At 43.1% G+C, this 24,692-nt stretch overlaps 1 protein-coding gene across 1 annotated transcript in view; it reads right to left on the bottom strand.

The window, feature by feature from the left end:
• Window positions 1-13,523: 13,523 nt before the first annotated feature.
• Window positions 13,524-24,692, bottom strand: part of dnajc28 (DnaJ (Hsp40) homolog, subfamily C, member 28) — a 1,235,492-nt gene continuing 1,224,323 nt past the window's right edge. Inside the window, exon 3 of the transcript XR_007934652.1 lies at window positions 13,524-13,657. The gene's annotated coding sequence lies outside the window, so the exon portion shown is untranslated. The remainder of the gene's footprint in view (window positions 13,658-24,692) is intronic.

Below are 24,692 nucleotides of genomic sequence, written 5' to 3'. Positions count from 1 at the left end.
TCTTCATTTGCATATTTTGCATATCAATTCTTTGAATTTTTAGAAACGTGGCTTTATTTTGAACCTTCACACCAGAAGGTTTCACGGTTTTCCTCTCCCTTCTGAAAGGTGTTGTTCTGTTACATTCGAAACGTATTTTTGAATTTTTCAAAGCCGGTGTGGTAGAAGGATTTAAAATTTCCACCAAGCGAGCGAGCCAAGACAATCAGCCAACGTTTAAAGGCAAACCTCCACATGCAGGCATCGGCCTACAAGGCCCTGAAAAATCTAGAGCTTCACTTTAAGGGGTCAGAAGTACCTCAGAAGTTTCAGAAATAGACAAAAGAAAAATACTCTACAAGAGAGAGGAAACGTCAAACCTCTGGCAAGTGCAAACAACACTCTTTGCAAGGTTAAGATTTTACAATGGAAAATGGACTCGCTTAAAAAAAGAAAATCAGGAAATAAACAAGTGCAGTCTGCGATTCCAAAGGAAAACCCAAGAAGAAATTCTAAACAGACCACAAACCAGAACATCCAATAGAGTTCTGACCTGACTTGACGAACTGAGCCACACGTATACAGGCCTAGAGCGGGGATGACATTTAGGCCCCGCCTCCCTGGGCTTCACCCGCAAAACACAAGCAATGAGAGGACACTTTAAGACATGCAACTGGGACCTGGAGTCACAAACATGGCTGAAAGGTGTGAGGACCACAAAAAAAAAAGAGTCCAAGACCTTCAAAGACCTGCTCACCCCTAGGCAGCCAGCGTCCGAACTCCACGTGAAGGCTGTGGCCAACACAGGCCCAAATTGGGAAATCTGGCTTAGAAAGTTTAAAATGGACTGTAAGTGTCCCATAAAGGCCCAACAAGAGAAAAGAGCAGCCAACCCACTGCTGTTGATAAAACAAATCCAAACAATTATCTTTGTAAACTGAGAGTGACTTACATTAAAAATAACAAAGCGAACAAGTCCAGTCTTTAATTTAGGAGCGCAATCCAAAAACAGAAGGAAAACCAAATAGTCAGAAGAAAACGACATGAAGAAAAAAGATAAGACAACACTCAGTGGTGCACTGCAGGGCCAACTCACCAACTCACATAAACCGGCTGAGGGCGGGCAGGAGACTGTGATGTCATAGTGGACACACCCCCTGGGGGACCACTGTCAACAAACCAGGGCATGAATATGAAATGATAGACGGAAATGAACAGAAAGAAGGAACAGAAGAAAAGAAGGAGAAAAAGAAGAAAGCCTGCTATCTATCTATCTATCTATCTATCTATCTATCTATCTATCTATCTATCTATCTATCTATTATATAGTGCCTTTCATCTATCTATCTATCTATCTATCTATCTATCTATCTATCTATCTATCTATCTATCTATCTATCTATCTATCTATCTATCTATTATATAGTGCCTTTCTTATCTATCTATCTATCTATCTATCTATCTATCTATCTATCTATCTATCTATCTATCTATCTATCTATCTATCTATTATATAGTGCCTTTCTTATCTATCTATCTATCTATCTATCTATCTATCTATCTATTATATAGTGCCTTTCTTATCTATCTATCTATCTATCTATCTATCTATCTATCTATCTATCTATCTATCTATCTATCTATCTATCTATCTATCTATCTATCTATCTATCTATCTATCTATCTATCTATCTATCTATCTAAACTAACAGGTTTCTATCCATCCATTATGTGACTGTTATGTTTTTGGGTCTCGTGATATGTGTCTGCACTTTTTCGTATGTGTGTGCGTGTGTCCCCGGGTTTGTGTGCATATATATGTCCATGTGTCAACATATGTGTAGTGTGTGTGTGTGTGTGTTATGGTGTTAGTGCAACTGTGTGTGTGTGTGTGTTTGCGGACATGCAGGTGCTCTTTTGTACATATGTGCCTGTGTGTATGTGTGTCGTCATTCTTGTACATTTGTCTTGTGTCGGGGTTTATGTTTGTTTGTCTTACTACACTGTGCATGCACCTGTGCCATAATGGTTTGTATGTGTGTGTGAATGCGCAGTTTTGTATCCTTTTAGCATGTATGTGTGTGTGTGCGTGTGTGTGTGTGTGTGCAATAGGACATTTAGGGTGTGCACTTATGCACACATGTCTGTGTGTGCGTCTCACTTGTGATTCCACTCGGCACTACCACTGCGGTCACAAAGAGGAGTGCTAGTGGGTCCTCACCACTGATCCTTTGTCTCAGTTTGGCTCCCCTCAGTGCACCAGGATGAGCTCCGTCAATGCAGCACCACACGTAATCCACACTGAGACGGCAAACAAGACCTACAAAGCGATGAGCTCGGATTCTTTGGCACAACAGGAGCCCGGAGAGCTGAGCCACAAGCAGTAGAAGTGAATTCTTCCTCCTGGTAGTTGCCCTCTGATGCTTGATAGAGAAATGATACAGTGTCGGGTGAAGAGTGTGGAGGCTCAGTCTAAATGAGGGACAAGCAGATTTGGTTCTTTGACATTCTGCAGCACTCATGCTGGCAGGTGACCAGAGTAGATGGTGACGTCTGTCGACCAGACCAGGACAACAACACAAAAGCTGCACGAGGAGCAGTGAATGGCAATGATAATAACAGACACCAGGAGCCCTTACACTTCACGTCACCACAGCACTTCACCCAAACTTGAGAAGAATGCATCTGGCCTGACTTGTCCTGCTCGTCCAGGTTTTATACAAGACGTCAATGGGGATGTAAAGAGGAAATTCCAGTTTTCTTTTACGATTTTTGTATCTCATTTTCTAAGATATCAAGAGCGAGTGCTAAATGTTAATCTCAATAAAGGTCACCCACTAACGTCAGAGAGTTTAACAAAGAAACGAGTTGAGCAGGACATTCAGAAGGAAGAATGAAGACCAGCCACGCCCATGGCAGACACCCGATCTGCAATCTAACCGGCCTGCTGAGACGCACTGTGAAAAGGTGGAGAGGAGGGTCTGCAGGTGTGTTTGAAATGACCCGTTGTCTCGGATAACTTCAGACTCACTGACGGTCACAGAGGGTTCAACTTCCCAGGACATTATCTACAGTGCCATCCAAATGATGGAATGAATGGTCTGAACTCCTTAGGTAGGTCCACAAATACATATGAAGAGGTGGGCTTCTGTGTCATAATATGAGCCCATGGGCATGCAGAAGACCTGAATTGAGGGGTGTCATTAAGTCGGTTAACCTGTGTGTATAGCACCTTACCAAAATTAGAGAACTTTGGAGAAGAATAAGAAAAGGCTCATCGTCTGCTTTAAGAACTCAAAGTGACACGGTGGTCAGAGTGCTGTCTTCACAGACTGAAGGTCCTCCATGTGCCCAGGTGGGCTCTTCTCCAGGTATTCCTAATTTTCTTTCATGTGAGGTTAAATGTGGCCATGTGTAGGAAATGTGATTCATCAGGTCCCCCAACAGACCTGAACTGGATAAAACAGGTTTGTGATCAATGAACCCCTTAAATGAGATTTCAACCTTATGACGTTTCCCACTTAATGGCAGGAGTTGCTCTTGTGGGGCATTAAGGTTGATTTTAGAGGACCCTCAAGTACTTTAGTTCTTGGCACCTCATGTTTTAGAACCAAACACGTCTCAATTTGTTTATTTATTTCATGAAGTAGGGTCAGACATAACACTTTGTAAGTGTGCCCACTGTTGAAATGGCTCAATCCTCAATTGACCAAGTGCCCTGAATTATGCTTCACAGCGGGCATCCCAGTTTAAGAAGTCTGACTGAATCGGGGAGACAACCTGTTTTTGTGGACATCTTAGACAACATTAGAATAAACGCTTGAATTGTTACTTGATGCCTTGTTGTGAAAAAATATTTGCCCCCTTCCTAAAATCCTCTTGTTTTTATCTTACACAATCGAGAACCTCAACCCTTCTAACAAAATGTAATATTAGAGAAAAGGAACCCGAGTGAGCACACAAGATAATTTTAAATCATTCCTTTGAATTTGAGGAACACAGTAATTCAAAAAGTATGTGAAAAAAAAAGTTATTTCCCCCATAGTTTCAAAATTTGCTTGCAGAACCTTTAGCAGCAATGTTTCACCTATTAGGTGTGCCACTTAACAGCAGGTGCTGCTGTTGTAGGGCATTAAGGTTGATTTTCTAGAACCCACAAGTGCCGTAGGCTTGGCACCTCATGTTTTAAAACCTAATCATGCCTCGATTCATTTTATGAAAAGCATTTTTATTTCATGTAGTAGGTCAGGCATAAGACTTTGTAAGTGCGCCCACTGTTGAAATGGCTCAATCCTCAATTGACTGAGTGCTCTGAATTATGCTGGCACTTCACAGCGGGCATCCCAGTTCAAGAAGTCTGATTGAATCGGGGAGACAACCTGTCTTTGAGGACAACTTAGACAAATTTAGAATAAAAGCTTGAATTGTTACTTGATGCCTTGTTGTGAAAAAATATTTGCCCCCTTCCTAAAATCCTCTTGTTTTTGCATATCTTACACAATGGAGAGCCTCAACCCTTCTAACAAAATGTAATATTAGAAAAAGGGAACCCGAGTGAGCATGCAAGATAATTTTAAATCATTCCTTTGAATTTGAGGAACACAGCTATTGAACACTGTTAGCACCTACTTTATGTGAAAAAGTTATTGCCCCCATAATTTCAAAACTTGCTTGCAGAACCTTTTGCAGCAACGTTTCACCTATCCGGTGTGCCAATTAATAGCATGGATTGCTCTTGTGGGGCATTAAAGTTGATTTTAGAGCCCCCCACGAGTGCTTTAGGCTTGGCACTTCATGTATAAAATCCAAACGTGCCTCAATTCATTTTCTGAAAAGCATTTTTATTTCACCCAGTAGGTCAAGCATTAATTAATTAAGTGTACCCACTGTTGAAATGGCTTAATCCATATTTGACTGAGTGCACTGCATTATACTGGCACTTCACGGCGTGCCTCGATTCATTTTCTGAAAAGCATTTTTATTTCACCCAGTAGGTCAGACATTAATTAATTAAGGTTTTGTAAGTGCACCCACTGTTGAAATGGCACAATCCTTAATTGATTGAGTGCCCTGCATTATGTTGGCACTTCACGGCGGGCTTCCCAGTTTAAGAAGTCTGACTGAATGAGGAAGGACTTGTCTTTGTAGACATCTCAGACGACATTAGAATATAAGCTCAAATTGTTACTTGGTGAAGATGCTCCACCAAGTGCAGTGCTGTGAAAAAATATTGCCCCCTTCCTAAAATCCTCTCGTTTTTGCATATCTTACACAATGGAGAGCCTCAAACCTTCTAACAAAATGTAATATTAGAGAAAAGGAACCCAAGTGAGCACACAAGGCAATTTTAAATCATTACTTTGAATCTGAGGAACACAGCTATCCAAAAAGTATGTGAAAAAGTTATTGCCCCATAGTTTCAAAACTTGCTTGCAGAACCTTTAGCAGCAATGTTTCACCTTTCAGGTGTGCCACTTAACAGCAGGAGTTGCTGTTATGTAGGGCATTAAGGTTGATTTTCTAGAACCCTCAAGTGCTTTAGGCTTGGCACCTCATGTTTTAAAAACCAAACGTGCCTCAATTCATTTTCTGAAAAGCACTTTTATTTCATGTAGTAGGTCAGGCATAAGACTTTGTAAGTGCACCCACTGTTGAAATGGCTCAATCCTTAATTGATTGAGTGCCCTGCCTTACACGGCGGACATCCCATTTTAAGACATTGACTGAACGAGGAGGGACTTCTCTTTGTAACCATCTCAGACGACATGAGAATAGAAGCTCGAATTGTTACTTGATGCAGATGCTCCACCAAGTACAGTGCTGTGAAAACATATTTGCCCCCTTCCTAAAATCCTCTTGTTTTTGCATATCTCACACAATGGAGAGCCCCAAACCTTCTAACACAATTGAATATTAGAGAAAGGGAACCCGAGTGAGCACACAGGTCAGTCTTTAAATCATTGCTTTGAATTAGAGGAGCAAAGCTCTCCCACAGCATTAACACATACGTGAAAAAGTTACTGCCCTCCGTCGCACACGTGCACTTAGGAGGCAGTCAACAAGCCCTGAGGTGAGTGAAACATCACGAGATGAAAGGTTGATTTATGATACGGACGCCTCTCTCTCTTTCTCATCAGACCAAAAGAAGAAAAGTAATCCAGTACACTTATCTCACATCCTTCCAGGTTCACAAGATGGCCGCCAGATGTCACTTCCTCATCCTGTCTACCCGCTGATGACGTCACTTTTCGGTTTCATCCTGGTGACGTCACGTCCGGTCTCCCCAAGATGACGTCACATCTGCAATAACATCACTTCCGGTCTCCTCCTCGTGATGACGTCACATCCGTCTTCCAGCTGTGATGTCATCTCCTGCCAGCCATTTTGTTCCTCTATAAAAACGCCATGTCTTCATTTCATTTTGTCGATTGCTGTTTCGAGTACATTGATCGATCTTTTTTACTTCTTTACTTTGTCCGTTGGACATTATACGGGGACGGTCGGCGACTCTTTGTTGTTGTGGAAATCTTTTTATTTTACGACACCCCACAGTTTCAAAACCTGCTTGCAGGACCTTCAGCGGCAACAAAAGGCTTCCTCCCATTTGATCTCCATCTGTCACATCACCCACACCTTCTCTCGCTTGAAGTCAGACACACTTAGGAGTTTAGGGAGCATCAGCTGCTCGTCTTCATCATTTCTTTTGGGTTCAAGTCAGGACTTTGAGTGGGCCGCTCCCTTCAGTCGTCGACTTGCTTTTGCGTTTTGGCTTTTTGTCCTGCTGCACGACCCAATGGCATTTCAGCTTCAGGTCAGGTTTTGAAGACCGGATGTTCTCCTTGAGGATATCATGGCTGAGGCCACAATTCCTGACTCGTTCAATAATCTTTATGGTATCCACACCGTATCTCACCAGCATCCTGTGTTTAATTGCAGGTCGGATGTCCTTTCTGTTGATCACTTGTCACAGTCTTTTGACTCATCTGTCCTATTTCCAAAAGCCTTGGGGACCATCCTGGTCTTTCTTTGTTTTGGTGTTCCTCCCGAGGTTCCCTCCTTGCTCTCCTCTCATTATTTCTCCTGGACACTGACCTGACCTGATCCTGGGCTACAAAAGCCGGCAGTTCTTTGGGTGTTCTTCTAGTAGGATCCTCTGGGACTTCAGGAATGATTCATCACTGAGCATTTTGAGGTCATCTTGACAGGCCTGCCTTCCCATTTCCACTTCTTCTCCAGTTGAGATGGTGGCTTTCACGGTGCTGGGACTCCAGACATGGCTTTTTTTTTCACCCTAAACTGATTGGTACCCTTCATTGGACTTTTTCTTTTCCCCCCTCTTCTGGAATTTCCTTTGATCATGTCCTTTTGTCACTCTTGTGGTGATGGTCACTCTGGGAAAGGACGTCATTTAAAAACTCCCATCGAGTCTTGCAGTGAATCAGAGGTCAGAACCGAACCCTCATCCTAGGGGCTTCAGGGTCCAAAACCTTAAGTGCGGCTTTTGATTTATTGGTTGGAGCTCAGCGGTCCTTCAAGTCCAAGCTGCTTCCGTGATGCTGGTCTCCTTGTGCCGCCCCCACTCAGGATGGTCCTGCTGGGGCCTTTCACAGGTGGTGCTAAGCTCAATGTCTTGACATGTGGCCTTCTTCTTTTCTTCATTTTGTTCTTTTGTCTTCTTCAGGTCCAATGAAGTACTGTTCCGCTTTGCACCCATGAAGGGGGGGTGGCACTGAACCTGTGATGTCCAACCCTGCCTGTCATGTGTTTTGTATTTGATTTTTTTAGGGATGGTGTTGTTGCCTTTGGGTTCTTTTTTCTCTTGCTTGCTGGTTTTCAAGCCTCAATTCCTCATGAGCTCCTGAAGGTTTTTAGTGGGAACAAGAGGAGCTCGTTGTGATCCCACCAGCTTAGCCCAAAGCGTCGGCTTTGAAGAATTTAAAATTAATCTGACAAACAAGACGTCATTCATTAAAGTGAACAGCAAGAACTCCAAAACAAAACCATAGGCAGTTGATCCCGTGTGCACTCAAAGAACAAAACCAAAACAAGCAGCCCCCCTTACTTCACGTCTGGGAACATCCCCTGCTGGCACATTCTGTCCTGTCGGCTGCTCTTCTGCCTTCTGCCTGCTCTCATGTGTGGGTTATCTGAGCTGTCACTCTGGTGCATCTCACGTGGAGGACATCAGACATGAGCTGAGAGGTACACGGGCATGGGGGGCACCAACGGACTACTGGGCCTGCCTGACACCTGGGAAAGCTTGACACGAGGCACGTCCAAATGATTGTTACATTTTATAAGATGGACAGAGAGGTAGACATGAAAGGCGCTATATAAGCAATACATAGATAAATATAAAAGGCACTATATGATGCTAAATGATAGATAGATAGATAGATAGATAGATAGATAGATAGATAGATAGATAGATAGATAGATAGATAGATAGATAGATAGATAGATAGATAGATAGATGTGAAAGGCACTATATAATGCTAAATGATAGATAGATAGATAGATAGATAGATAGATAGATAGATAGATAGATAGATAGATAGATAGATAGATAGATAGATAGATGTGAAAGGCACTATATAATGCTAAATGATAGATAGATAGATAGATAGATAGATAGATAGATAGATAGATAGATAGATAGATAGATAGATAGATAGATAGATAGATAGATAGATAGATAGATAGATTTAATTTAATGGCAGCTCAGACAGCTTCTGACAAAGTGCTGATGTCACCACCAGCTGATACAGTAATCAGCATCATTATCAAATGCTACATTGGCTGTGCTATCCATATAAGACAGGCTGAAAACTAACTAACATAGACCTTAGAATTAATACTTACTTTGCACCATCTATCAGAATGTATTTTGTAATGCATATAGTAATCAAATGCATTGCGTCTGGCATTCCAACAGGTGGTGCATCACAAACATTTGTAGCAATTAAATGCATTGCATCTTTCATTCCAACAAGTAGTGCATAATAAATGTGTAGTAATAAAATGCATTGCACTTTTCATTCCAACACATTGTGTATTAAAAACATTTGTAGTAATAAAATTCATTAAATTTGTCATTCCTAAAGGTGGCACATCACAAATATGTGTAGTAATTAAATGCATTGCATCTGTCATTCCAACAAATGGTGCATCAGAAATATCTGTATTAATGAAATGCATTGCATTTCTCATTCCAACAGATGACGCATCACAAACATTTGCACTGCTTTCATGAATCCTATAGAAAAGCATACAACACCAACATAGCATGGGCGAACACACAGATTCGCAGACACTTTTCCTTTTAATAAAGGGGATAGATTTGGAAGGTGCTATATGATAGATAGATAGATAGATAGATAGATAGATAGATAGATAGATAGATAGATAGATAGATAGATAGATAGATAGATAGATAGATAGATAGATAGATAGATAGATAGATAGATAGATAGATAGATAGATAGATAGATGTGAAAGGCACTATATCATAGATAGCCTTTGCAGAGACCCCCATGTCTTGACTGTCTTCTGTTGAGTTTAGCTCTGCTCTTATCTAAGGCCTTTGTCCTTTGCCCACCACAGGGGCTGCCAACTTTATCCTGATGTTTGTACACAAATAGTACTCTGCTTTGCCTATCCTGTCACCTGATGACCGTACTGACGTGCTGCCTCCTTATCTGGGCTTCATCAGTTGGCACCGTGACACATTCTTATTTACCACAAGTTACTGCTCTGGAGGTCCGGCCACCCCCTAATCATTTCAACGGCTTGTAAACACAGTCAGGTGCCTGGCAAGGCTGTCCAGACACGGCATGTTTGGCTTGGCAGGGCACTCGTGTTTAGAATAGGATGAGGTGTATGCTGTTCAGATGCATGTGGCATGTTGTCTGCATGTTTTTTTGTCCTTTTTTTCAAAAGAGTTGGTACAAAGCCTGGGCACAGAACCAAAGCAGGGCCCCCTGAGATACAGTCTGGACCATCTGTTAGCTGTAAACAGCAGAGCAGCACTCAGACCCCGGTGTATAACCTGCAGGACACCTTCTGTGAGCACCTGGCATGCACTCCTTTTGTTGTCATTTGTCCCTGGGTGTGCCTAACTGTGACTTGTTTGCATGGCCAGCCACACACATGTACTGAAGGAGACAAAGTCACTAAGAGGGACATACTCTTATGGAACATGCAAAGCCATGTCTGGCAACAAAATGAGACAACTGTGGTGGCATTGAACAGAATTCACCCAACCAGAAAGCCATTTGCCTGTCTGCTTCACCCTGAGAGGACAGAACAGAGCGGTCCTGATAGATAGATAGATAGATAGATAGATAGATAGATAGATAGATAGATAGATAGATAGATAGATAGATAGATAGATAGATAGATAGATAGATAGATAGACTGAAAGGCACTATATAATAGATAGATAGACTGAAAGGCACTATATAATAGATAGATAGATAGATAGATAGATAGATAGATAGATAGATAGATAGATAGATAGATAGATAGATAGATAGACTGAAAGGCACTATATAATAGATAGATAGATAGATAGATAGATAGATAGATAGATAGATAGATAGATAGATAGATAGATAGATAGATAGATAGATAGATAGATAGATAGATTGAAAGGCACTATATAATAGATAGATAGATAGATTAGATAGATAGATAGATAGATAGACTGAAAGGCACTATATAATAGATAGATAGATAGATAGATAGATAGATAGATAGATAGATAGATAGATAGATAGATAGATAGATAGATAGATAGATAGATAGATAGATAGATAGATAGATAGATAGATAGTCAATCAAATCCAGGATCTTGTGCCCGTGAGTCAGTCTAATCTGAAATGCTATGTAGTGCCTTTCCTCCGGTGAAGTATCAGTGAGCAGCCTACAAAACACCCATCCATCCATCCAACCATCCAGACTTACTTCTCACAGCAGTCTTTCTCATGTGAAACAAGTTTACAAAGCAACCTCTTGGACGGCAGATTCTATATAGCGCCTTTCATGCGGAGCATTTTGAAAATGCACTTTCCACAGCAATGCACCTCTCAATTCATCGTTCAGGTCTCTTTACTCATTTTACAGGGTCCTGGGTCAGGGGGGCTGACTCTGCCGTCAGAATCACTGGGTAAGAAGCAGGAGCCAATCCAGAATGGGATGCTGGCCCACAATTCAGCAGACGTTGCCACAGAGATAAGCCCACCCATCAGCTTATAATGGACCAGTTTAGGGTCACCAATGATCTTGACACCTCCCCCCATGTAACAGAGGAGAAGAGGAAGCCCCCTTAAGCCAGTGAAGTGACCAGTATGCCATGAAACCTCCATTTTTGATTCTTTAGATTTTCCTCCCCATGTTTCCACCATTTGCTCCATCATTTTGTATTTGATGGTTCATCCAGGGTTTGATCCCCGACTCCGATGTGCTTTCTGTTTGTTGAATGTTTTCTTACTACTTCAATACTATTATGTAGATTTTGTTGATTTTATTTTTATCTTCATTTTGTGTTTGTATGATTTGATTGCCATTTTGTTTTTAATATTCTGTTTCTTGTTCCCTCCAAGTTTAGCCGAGAGGGGCGGGGCCTCATTATGCTGCCACTGATGCCACGCCCACCAAACACGGCTATTTAAGCAGAAGCATTTGGTGAATTGGCCGCCTCAGACCTGAAGATTATTTTTTATTACAATGAATTGAGAAAGTCTTGAGACCCCCCCCCCCCACACCCACCCCTCCGACTTTCTGCACAGATTGCATTTGAAAAGGAGGCCATTTTTGCCTGTCAGTCTCCACTCCATCACCCATCATGACAAGGTGAACAGGTGTTTTCAGAAAGCTTTTCAATTTTCTTTTAAATTCAAAAGCTGAAATAACTTATTTCAGAAAGGATTCTGAGCCTCTGTTTTAAATGCCACTCAGACATGGGGGGCACATGTTGGGCGCCATTCTTCCTTCAGGTGTAGATGTTGTGGCTAGTGTGTCTAAGGACGTAACTTTTAGTCAGGTCAGGTTGGGGAGCCTGCACTGGTACAGCATGTTGTCACACCCGCCACATGACAAAGCAGCTCAGGGTCCTGGTTGGCAGACACACGGTCCACTCTCACCCATCTATCTGACTCAGGCTACCCAACCTGACCTGACCTGTCCTATAGAAGGTGAGTTTCTTTCTTTAAAGATGGAGGTACCATCTCAGTGAGTGGACCTTCAGGTGAATGGCCAGGCCACATATCTGCTTTCTTCTGTTAGATCTGAGTGCAGCATTTGACACCACAGACCACCGCATCCTTATAAATCATCATAGTCAGCTGGTGGTCCTCTCGGGCAAACCAGCAGTACCCAAGGATTCTCCAAAGAGACACACACAAAGGAGTCCAGTCTTCACCTCAGGTCACTGGATAGCATCCATGTCTCGCAAACAGGGGGCACCAGGACTCTAAGGATTCTTGGACCTTTGTCCTTTTTGCGCCACACACCCCTTTCCAGTGACCTCAAGACCCCCCATTGCTCTCCCAATCCATCTGCTGACTTCATAGGAAGAGTCACCAGAGATGTGAATGTCACTGCCGAGGTCAGTAAACCTCTCAATGACGAGGTCGACACTCTGATGATGGCCGTGTCCAAGAGGTCATTAAAGGCCTGGCTGTTGGTTTTTATCTGGACACTCGCCAGCCCAGACCCTCAAGTCTCTCAAGAGCCCCCATCAGAGCCTCCATTGAAGAGACAGTTTACAATACAATACAGTTTATTTTTGTAAAGCCCAAAATCACACATGAAGTGCTGCAATGGGCTTTAACAGGCCCTGCCTCTTGACAGCCCCCCAGCCTTGACTCTCTAAGAAGACGAGGAAAAAAACCTTGTAGGGAAAAAATGGAAGAAACCTCGGGAAAGGCCGTTCAAAGAGAGACCCCTTTCCAGGTAGGTTGGGCGTGCAGTGGGTGTCAAAAAGAAGGGGGTCAATACAATACAATGCAGTACACAGAACAGAACAAATCCTCAATAAAGTATAAAAATAAACATTTTAAAAGTACGGAGCAGAATTTAACAGTAGATGATATCACATAATAAGATTTGGATTTGTATAGAGTCCTGGAGACCTCATCCTTCAAGCTGCCTCCCCCATTTGGCCATTCCACGGCTGAAACAGCGCTGGGCCAGCCAATCCGATGAAAGGACCCCTCTCTCCCACGATTCCTGCGATCCTCCATCTGGGATGACTTTTCCTTAGGCAGGCAAAACAACTTGGCAGGTGGGCTGTGGCACCAAGTGCCACATTTGAGTACCGAGAAGAAAAACAGAATTAGTGAGGGTTAGTATCCAATTATAACTGTCATGTTACTTATGTTTTAGTGCTAATGACTAACAACAGAGATGCAGTCTGTACAGTTAATCAGCAGCTCTAGTCAGGGTGTGCTAAACTGAATTAGTGAGTCTTCAGCCCCGGATTTAAAAGCTGAGACCGAAGGGGCATCTCTTATAGTAGCAGGCAGACCACTCCACAGTTTAGGGGCCCTGTAACTAAAAGCTTGACCCCCCACTGTTATTTTATTAATCCTTGGAATCATAAGCAGACCGGCATCTTGAGATCTTAATGTGCGCTCTGGTTTGTAAGTCATGATAAGTTCAGACAAGTAAGCCGGACCTCAGCCATTTAATGCTTTATATGTTAAAAGGAGGATTTTGAAATCTGCCCTAAACTTAACTGGGAGCCAGTGTAAGGATTTAAGAACTGGAGTTATGTGTTCGTATTTTCTTGTTCTTGTAATAATTCTCGCAGCCGCATTTTGGATTAACTGGAGGCTGTATAAAGAACAGTTTGAACATCCAGTGAACACCGCATTGCAGTAGTCAATCCTACTAGAGATAAATGCATGAATTAATTTCTCAGAATCCTGTTTATTTAGAAAGCGCCTTAATTTCCTAACATTTTTACAGATGGAAGAAACATGATTTGGACAACTTTGTAATATGCACTTTAAATGACATGCTAGAGTCAAAGAGAACGCCTAGATTGTGGGCTGATTCAGTAAAATTAATGGGGATTCCAATTGAGTTAAATGATGACAAAATATTGTTGTGATCAGCGTCATTCCCTCCAATAATTAACATCTCTGTTTTATCTGTATTTAAAGACAAGTAGTTCTCATTCATCCACTCCTTTAATTCGCTAACACAACCAATTAAAGACAACATTGGAGAAACTTCATCTGATTTAAATGAAAGGTATAACTGGGTGTCATCTGCATACGAGTGAAAATTAACATTATGTTTTCTATGATAGATCCCAGTGGAAGCATGTACAGTGAAAACAGTAAAGGTCCCAGTACTGAGCCCTGCGGGACACCATATTGAACTTCTGTGTATAATGATGGAGTACTGTCAGCACATTTCTGTACATATTGGAATCGATTTGATAAGTAAGAACTAAACAAAGCGAGCACGGTGCCTTTAAGCCCAACATCATTTTCTAGCCTGTGCAGTAAAATAGAATGCTCGATGGTGTCAAATGCTGCACTGAAGTCCAACAACATAATTACAGTTGAGTTTCCTTCATCAGAGGATATCAGAATGTCATTTACAACCCGTGTTAGTGCCGTTTCTGTACTATGACCAGTGCGAAAACCAGACTGGAATTTCTCAAATAAATTGTAATGCGTAAGGTGTGTCTGAAGCTGACTGGCGACTACTTTTTCTAGTATTTTAGAGAGAAACGGTAAATTTGAAATAGGCCTATAAGTATTTAGTATATGTGGGTCAAGGTCTGACTTTTTAAGTAATGGTTTAATGACTGACACTTTTAGTGTCAGCATTGTCAACAAAGTCAAGATCAGGGAGCTTTTCTTCGCCAACAGATGCCCCCCAGCTGCTGAACCCCACTATGCTACCCAACACCCAGTCCATACAAGCATTGAAGAGAGTAGGAGCCAAGAACACCCTCACCGACGGACCCCCGGAATCAACTGGGAACAATGCAGAGGCCCACTTTTAGTGATCAGAAATCTATTTATTTATGTCTATACACTGCTAAATCCTGCTGATGGTTTACAAAGCCTTCAATCATCTGATCCATCTTATATCTCAGAATATCTGTCACCTTACAGTCCAAATTGTAACCTCAGATCTTCAAATGAGAGTCTGCTTAGAATTCCAAGAGCTAAACTTATAAGAAGTGGAGAGGCGGGCGGCCTTCTGCTGTTAGGCGCCTAAAATCTGGAATGGCTGACCGATAGAAATTCACCAGGCTAATACAGTGGAGCTCTTTAACACACTGCTGACAACACATTGCCGTAACACGGCCTTCTCAGAGCTTCTTTTTACTGTAACCCTGATATTCTGTATATGTATTGAATTATCATCATTATCACGGCTCCACAATCCGTACTCAGCCCGACTTTCTCTGCTGTTCTTTCTCCTGTTTTATGAGCCCCTGCCACCCCATCAAAGCACCGTGTTGTTCCTAAATGAAGGCCACATGACCATCATCATCATCAAATTCCTGCACATGAAGCCTGAAGTTCATGAGGACTGATTGAGATCACTAATGTTGGGGGGGGGGGTCTCGTGGCCTCAGGACCCCTGCAGATTTTGTTTTTTTTTTTCCCCAGCCCTCTGACCTTACTTTATTCTGTCTTAATTAGTATCACCTAATCTAACCCCTGGTTTTGGTTAACCCTAAATACATTTTAAAGAGATTCTTTTTTTCTTGGTAATTGTTACATATGCATTATGTTCACTTTTACAGTAAAACTTCATTAAAAACTATTTTTTGAATTAACTTTTCGCCACCACCGCACCACAGTGCCCACTCTATCTATCTATCTATCTATCTATCTATCTATCTATCTATCTATCTATCTATCTATCTATCTATCTATCTATCTATCTATCTATCTATCTATCTATCTATCTATCATTTTTATATAGTGCCTTTCGTATCTATCTATCTATCTATCTATCTATCTATCTATCTATCTATCTATCTATCTATCTATCTATCTATCTATCTATCTATCTATCTATCTATCTATCTATTATATAGCGCCTTTCACATCTATCTATCTAAACATTTGATTTAGCACTCAATGTTCATGAGAATGCTGTTGACTGATGATCAGATGAAAACTGGTCACACATACCTTTGTTTTATTCTCTGACGTCACTCTTGCTCTTCTTCTGCTGACGTTTCTTTCAAAATGAGGCATATTTATTATAAAGTTTCATGCCATGGTTTCACAGCACATGAATGTTCCATGCACCTGATTGGCTGGCTGTCAATATGATGGATGAATTTTGCTCTCCAGGTAATAAAGTTCTTTGATATTGCCTCAGCCTTCCTTTCCCAGGCCGTAAACCCAATTGTTGTCCCAGATGTCCATTGTGATATGTGGCCAGCCTTTCATCCGGGCCAATACTCCCAGGCCGCCAAGTGGAGCCCTCCCTGCAGCATGGAGGTTCCCCCGAATGCCAGCAGGGAATCCTGGACAATGTAGAAAAAAGGTAGGGAGGTCCCCCCCAAGACAGTGCCCTCTATTGATGCCCAGGGCTACTCTTCTGGACTCCAACTCCCAAGCACCCCTGCAGGTGTCCCAACTGATTTAGCATACAAGGACCACTGCCACCTAGTGTATGGGGATGGAACAACTCACAGTCTTCAGCTTTTATCAGCCCATACCGGCTGGGTACAAATTTATTTTCTTGTCTTGCGTCATTGCACTGGCCTCCCATCCGGGTAATGAATCCTCCTCCATTTTGGGCCAGGATGCCCGTTCTCCTCCTATACTCTCCAAATGCCTTTTCTCTTTCCTTCCACTAGGAATTCTTCATTGAGAATAATGGGAGACCAACTGTGAGAACGACACCAAACATGGCAGGAAAATCCTAGCAAGAAAGAAACGGAAGCTTCTGGAATGGCCGAGTCAAATCCTGGATCTGAGATGCCATGGTGGGGTGGGAAGTGGGGGGGGGGGGTGATTTGTGCATGCAAAACCACCTCAGACATCCCACATCCACGCGGAGTGAATGGAAGGAACATTCTGCCGGCCGATGCTAGGGACTGTTAAGACAGTAAGAGAGAGGGCAATACCAGCTATTAGAGTCAAAGGGACACATATTGGCTGAAATGGCATATCTGGTCATTTTTAAATTAATAAATTCCAATGTTTATGGCTATTTTTCATTTTCTTTTAAACTATATCACCTTAATCTAAAGATCTTGTTCAAGTGAAAAAAAAAGAAAAAACATCACGGGGTGCACTTACTTTTTCACATATCTGTTGATCGAATGGAGTTGTTGGCAGCTGTCATCTGTCATTGACTTTAGAGAAAGCCGCCAGACCACTGGAGTCGATGTGATGAGTGTGACGACCTGCTGGTGGCGCCATATCCCCTTTTTTCCCCCCACTTTGGCCCCTTTACTTTTCTCAGTGGTCTTTCTTTTCCTCTGACTTTGCCTTTTTTGTTTTCTTGATGTTGCAAGTTTAAGAATAGACCTTTCTTTACTGCAGCGGGTGGGCCGGGGGGGGGGGGGGGGGGGGGGGGGGGGGGGTTAAAATAAGAGAAGCTATCAGTTTGGCCAATCAGTGCCATGTTTTACTTGCCATTTAAAACAATTTAAGCGATCTAATCAGCACATTCCTGGCATTCCCATTCCAAAGAATAACACGATTGTGCCCGTAAATGTGAACATGTGGTTTCGAACACGCATGGAGTGGACGGGGCTACGCGTATTGTGACAGGTGTGACAGATTAAGCCCACTGATTGATTTTTTTTTTTTTCTAATTAGGTTGGTGCAGCGGACCCTCATTGCGTGTTCTTTTGTTTCTTTCTCCTATCCGCTCCATTTTTCATTATCCAGCTGAGACAAAAAGTGCAACGTGGATGTCCAGTTCTTGAAAGCCACCAGCACGGCTGATCCAAAATGCCTTGAGGTCCCCTGAAATCCCATTGTGATTCTCACAAACCCCACTGGTGGGCCAGTTGACGTCATCTGGTCAGAATTGTTCAGAGCTTTAAGGGAGCATCCCTGACTTCCAAGTGTCGGTGGAAAATTGTGGAGCAGGTGAATGTTATTATGCAGAGAAACTCACAGACTGGAAAAGGGGGCGACTCGATGGGGCAAACTGGGAAAGTGAGATCAACATGCAGAGAGAGGGTCACGCAGATCAAAAAAAACAATTTGATGCAAATTACATGGAATCTGAGCATAAGAAGACAAATCTAATAGAAATGTGTGGTGACGCATTCCATCTCTCTCATTTGAATTTGTATTCTTTGTAGTTATTGTTATCTCCAGTGGACATTTCACATGTGGACAACAACAGGGCCTGAAGCAGCATCAGTGTGAGGAGGAGTGCAGTGCCTTAGCCATCAGGGCACATTACTGACAGGACAGGAATTTGAAAGCTCCGCCCACAGCTCTTCCTTTAACCTATTATTTACTTCCAGCTCTGCCTATCTGCTTCTGAGGCTCCGCCCCCATCCTGCCTTCAACCTGCTATATATGCCCCGCCCCGCCCATGTGCTCCTGAGGCTCCACTCCAGCTCTTCCTTTTATTGTCTATTTAGGCCCAGCCCCGCCTATCTTCTTCAGAGGCCCCGCCTCAGTTCTCTCATCTGTTTACTTTTAAACCCCACCTATCTTCTACTGAGGCTCCACCCAATCTCTTCCCTTTGAATGTTAACTGCCCTTTGCTCCTCCTCCATTTATTTACTATTTACCTCTTTCCCCTTCCATATTCTACTGTTGCCCCACTCCAGTTTTTCCTTTACCTTACTATTTACACCTACCCCCCCCCCCCCCCCACTATCTGCTTTTGATTCTTCACCCAAGCCCTTCCCTCTACCGTATATTTATCCCTAGGCCTGCATATCTTCTAATGAGGCCTCTCCTCAGTTCTTCCTTCTAGTTACACTTAACCCCACCAATCTTCTACAGAGGCTCCACCCAAGCTTTGCCCTTTGAATGTTAATGGCCCTTTGCTCCTCCTCTCTGTACTTGTGGCCCTGCCCCAGCTGTTCCTTTAACCTACTTTTTAGATCTAGCCCCGCCCATCTTCTTCTGAGGCTATGCCCCTGTTTTTAATTTTATTATGTTCCCCTAGCCCTGCCCAACTTCTTTTGAGGCCCCACCCAAGCTTCTCCTTTTGAATATTAATGGACCTTTGCTCCTCCTCTTTGTATTTGAGGCTCTGCCCCAGCTTTTCCTTTTATTTACTATTTCCCCTTGCCCCTCCCATCTTCTTCTGAGGCTCCACCCCAGTTTTTATTTTTACTATTTTCCCCTAGCCCCACCCATCTTCTTCTGAGGCTCCACCCCAGTTTTTATTTTTACTATTTTCCCCTAGCCCCGCCCATATTCTTCTGAGGCCCCACCCCAGTTTTTCTTTTTGCTATTTTCCCCTAGCCCCACCCATCTTCTTCTGAGGCTCCACCCCAGTTTTTATTTTTACTATTTTCCCCTAGCCCCGCCCACCTTCTTCTGAGGCCCCACCCCAGTTTTTCTTTTTGCTATTTCCCCTAGCCCCGCCTATTTTGTTCTGAGCCTCTACCTAAGCTCTTCCTTTTAAATGTTAATTGCCCTTTACCTCTCCTCTCTGTATTCAAGGCTCTGCCCCAGCTTTTCCATTTATTTACTATTTTCCCCTTGCCCCGCCCATCTTCTTCTGAGGCTCCGCCCCAGTTTTTCTTTTTGCTATTTTCCCCTTGCCCCACCCATCTTCTTCTGAGGCTCCGCCCCAGTTTTTCTTTTTGCTATTTTCCCCTAGTTCCGCCCATCTTTTTCTGAGGCCGCACCCCTGCTCTTCCTTTGACCTACTGTTAACCTTCGGCCTTGATTTTCTTTTTCTGAGGCCCCTCTCTCGTTCTTCTTTACTGTTAAGCCCACCTATTTTCTTCTATGGCTGAAGAAATGGATATCCAGAAATTCTTTCTTTCACATATTATTCATCTCGACCACTCCTATCTGCTTTGGTGGCACCACCCCAGCTCCCTCCTTTGAATGTTAAATGCCTTTAGCACCTCCTCTCTGTATCAGAGGCCCTGCCCCAGTTTCCCTAATATTTACCTTTAGCCCCACCTATCTTCCATTGAGGCCTCACCCCAATTAATCCTTCTATTTACCCCCAGCCTCTCTTACCCCAAGCGCCTCCTCCTAAATTCTATAATCCCTGACCCCTGACCTTCCCGCTCTATGGACCTGACACATTCTTTCTTTCATATATTATTCACCTTGAACACTCTTGTCTGTTTCTGAGGCCCCACTCCAGGCCTTACTTTTACCCCCCCCCCCCCCCCCCCCCCCCCCCCCCCCCCCCCCCCCCCCCCCCCCCCCCCCCCCCATTATATACTAATTGGCCTTGTTTGCTTTATCAGGTTCTGAAGCTCCGCCCCATTTTTTCATTCTGCCTGCTATTTAACCCTGGCATTGCCAATCTCCTTCTGAGGTGCAGCCCCGGTCTTAGCTCTTCTACTTTAGTTAGTATTTATCCCCACCTCTATCTATTTGTACCTCAGTCACTTCTATCTGCTTCTGAGGCTCCATCCCAGCCTGTCCCTATATTTGCAAATTACCCTCAGTCCGTCCTATCAGTGTTTGAGGTTCTGACCCTTCCCTCCCTTTTACCTGCAGCTTCTGATGTCACATCCCAGCTCTTCCCTTTGTTGGCTAATTGCCTTTGGCCCCTCCTCCCTGCATTTGAGCCCACCCCCTGCTTTTGCCACTTATTTTCTCCCATCCCTATCTGCCTGAATCTGAAGCTCCACCCCAGCTTTACCTTTGTCCCCGCCTATCTGCTTCTGAGTCTCCACCCCAGCCTGTTTCTTTACATGCTATTTGTCCTTAGCCCCGTCCATCAGTGTGAGGCTCTGCCCAAAACCTTGTTTTACAAGCTAATTAACCATTATATTACCTATCAGGTAACTGTTGAGCTACTTTTTTGTATGAAAATGTGCTATATAAATAAATGTTGTTGTTGTTGGCATTGTCAATCCGCTTATAAGACTCCACTCCATCCTGTTTCTTTAAGTTCTCTTTGTCCTTAGCCACGCCCATCAGTGTGAGGCTCCACCCCATACATTATTTTGCATGCTAATTAACCATGATATCTCCTATAAGTTAACTGTTGACCAGTTAACCAATGTGCTTATAAGACTCCACTCCATCCTGTTTCTTTACATGTTATTTGTCCTTAGCCCCGCCCATCAGTGTGAGGCTCCACCCCAAACCTTATTTTGCATGCTAATTAACCATGATATCACCTATCAGGTAACTGTTGAGCTACTTTTTTGTATGAAAATGTGCTATATAAATAAATGTTGTTGTTGTTGGCATTGTCACTCCACTCCATCCTGTTTCTTTAGGTTCTCTTTGTCCTTAGCCACGCCCATCAGTGTGAGGCTCCACCCCATACATTATTTTGCATGCTAATTAACCATGATATCTCCCATAAGTTAACTGTTGATAGCCTTGGCATTACCAATGTGCTTATAAGACTCCACTCCATCCTGTTTCTTTACATGTTATTTGTCCTTAGCCCTACCCATAAGTGTGAGGCCCCACCTCAAAAATTATTTTGCATGCTAATTAACCATGACATCATCTATCAAGTAACTGTTGGTGGCCATGGCATTGCCAATGCACTTAAAAGACTCCTCTCCATCCTGTTTCTTAATGTGCTATTTGTCCTTAACCCCACCCACCAGTGTGAGACCCCACCCCAAATCTTGTTTTACATGCTAATTAACCATGATATCACTTATCAATGAACTGTTTTTTAAAACCCTGGCATCGCCAATTCGCTTATGAGACTCCACTCCATCCTGTTACTTAATGTGTTATTTGTCCCTAACCCCACCCAACCTGTGTGAGGCTCCGCCCCAAACCTTAATTTGCATGCTAATTAACCATGATATCACTTATCAATGAACTGTTTTTTTAGCTCTGGCATTAGCAATGCGCTTATGAGATTCCACTCCATCCTGTTTCTTTACATGTTATTTGTCCTTAGCCCCGCCCATCAGTGTGATGCTCCGCCTCAAACCTTATTTTGCATGCTAGTTAACCATGATATCACCTATCAGGTAACTGTTGATGGCCATGGCATTGCCAATGCGCTTATAAGACTCCACTCCATCCTGTTTCTTTAGGTTCTCTTTGTCCTTATCCCCGCCCATCAGTGTGAGGCTCCACCCCAAACCTTATTTTGCATGCTAATTAACCATGATATCACTTATCAATGAACTGTTTTTTTAGCTCTGGCATTGCCAATGTGCTTATGAGACTCCACTCCGTCCCATTTCTTTACATATTATTTGTCCTTAGCCCTGCCCATCAGTGTGAGGCTCCACCCCAAACCTTATTTTCCATGCTAATTAACCATGATATCACTTATAAATGAACTGTTTTTTTAACCGTGGCATCACCAGTCCGCTTATGAGACTCTACTCCATCCTGTTTCTTAATGTGCTATTTGTCCTTAACCCCACCCACCAGTGTGAGGCTCCACCCCAAACCTTATTGTGCATGCTAGTTAAGCATGATGCCACCAATCGGTCAGCACTTTCTTAGCCCTGGCATTGCCAATCTGTTTCTGAGGCTCTGCCCCAGCTCCACCCCACTAAGTACTGTATAAGGGTCACTACAAGAGCGCCCCCTTCTGTTTACACCTCATATCCCTCCCTCCCTGTTTTTATCTCAACGCCTGTAATCACAGAATCGCCCCACGGGTCACTACCAGGACACCTGCTCAGCCCCGTTTAACGTCACATGTCACACACATGACACTCGATTCACACGAGTGCCCACCCCACTTGGCAGGCTCTCCAGATGCCTTTTCTTGTTTCTCTCTCATTTCTTCAAGGCTTTGCGACTTCCTCATCAGACGGCTAATAAACGGTTCACATCTGGCCATTTGAATTTTTCGGGTTCATTATCTTCACAGTGGCTTCCCAGTTTTGTTTGTCTCATGAGAAACAATAAAAGGAAAATGTCTGACCGCATCAGTCTTTGGGAAAAAAAAAATCAAAACGAGTTGGCTCCCAAAATAATAGTAATAAAGAAAAAGGCTTATAAATGTTAATGGCAGACAAATGCAAAAGGGACTGAAGCCACGGCTGGCGTGCTTGTTGATTTTTTGCTTTATTTGTATTCTTATTTAAATGCTGATTTATGTATTTATTTATTTTGGTAAAATCTTAACAAACAAAGTAAAAAAAAATAATCATCTGAAATTAATTAAAAGAAACAAACAAAATGCAAAACTGCAAAGACACCCCCTCCCCATCCCCCACCCTCCCCCTTTTATAAGGGTCTTAACCCCTTTGAGACTTGAAAAAGCCTGTCTGGGGGTCACTTCGGGATTTGTGACAGGTAAGTCACTATTGGTCACCCTGCCACACTGATGTGGCTCTCCACTTATGAAAGGTGCCACATAAGGAGGCCGTGAGGAGGTCAACGAAATAAAGCAACAGAACTGGAACTCGTTTTTGACACCCTGAGTGTGAAACCCTTTGAAAACACACCATAGTGTTATTATTGTCCTGATCAAAGCGACTCTAAGTGGTATTTGTCACCTAAAAATTGTGCCGGCGTTACCCCCTATTAAGTGTTGTGACCACTGGAGGGACTTCTCAGACACACACCAAAACCCCCCAGACACTTTGACACGTTGCCAACAATCCCAGCTTCCAAAACACTACCCTGTCGCTTCGGAGTCGGGCACTTGTGGGTCAGGTGGGACAGGGGTGTCGCCCCCTGGTGGCACATGAGTCCACCCCAGCAAGACTAAAACTGACATGCAGCCCTGTGGGTGACCCCCCAGCTAATGGGATGGTACTGGGGGCACACACAGGTGGCAGTCACCCTCTGTACTTCCTTTATGTTGGCCTACCAACCCTTAGAAGAGAACAACCAGCTGTCCGGGGCATCCATCCATTATGAGGGTCTCCTGGCCAGGTAATTCCCGAGACCCAGTGCCAACAAAACTAATAAAAGGCACAATGGAAGTTCTTGCAGCGCCTATTCTTCACATTATTAATAGTTCATTATTGGATGGCACAGTACCTGATGCACTAAAAGTGTCCGTCATCAAACCATTACTTAGACCCACACATACTTAATAATTATTGACCCGTCTCAAATTGACCGTTTCTCTCTAAAATACTTGAAAAAGTAGTCGCCAGTCAGCTTCAGTCCCACCTAACGCATCACAATCTACTTGAGAAATTCCAGTCTGGCTTCCGCACAGGTCATAGTACAGAAACGGCACTAACGTGGGTGTTGTAAACGACATTCTGATATCCTCTGATGAAGGAAACTCCACTGTAATTACGTTAATTAGACTTAAGGGAAGCGTTTACCACCACTGACTGCAGGCTGGAAAGTGATGTTGGGCTCACAGGCCCCGTGCTTGCCTGGTTTAGTTCTTACTTATCAAATCGATTCCAATACGTACAGAAATGTGCTGACAGTACTCCATCATTATACACAGAAGTTCAATATCGTGTCCCGCAGCGCTCAGTACTGGGACCTTTACTGTGTTCACTTTACAGGCTTCCACTGGGATCTCTCATTAGATGTTAATGATCACTCGTACGCAGATGACACCCAGTTTAGTCCAAATGACCTTCTCCGATGCTGTCTTTGATTAGTTGTGTTAGTGAATTAAAGGAGTGGATGGAT

Source organism: Erpetoichthys calabaricus, chromosome 4 (genome assembly GCF_900747795.2).
Source record: "Erpetoichthys calabaricus chromosome 4, fErpCal1.3, whole genome shotgun sequence".
Classification (NCBI taxonomy): Eukaryota; Metazoa; Chordata; class Cladistia; order Polypteriformes; family Polypteridae; genus Erpetoichthys; species Erpetoichthys calabaricus.
Note: the sequence above shows the minus strand (reverse complement) of the source record. Positions and strands in the feature narration are given on the sequence as shown.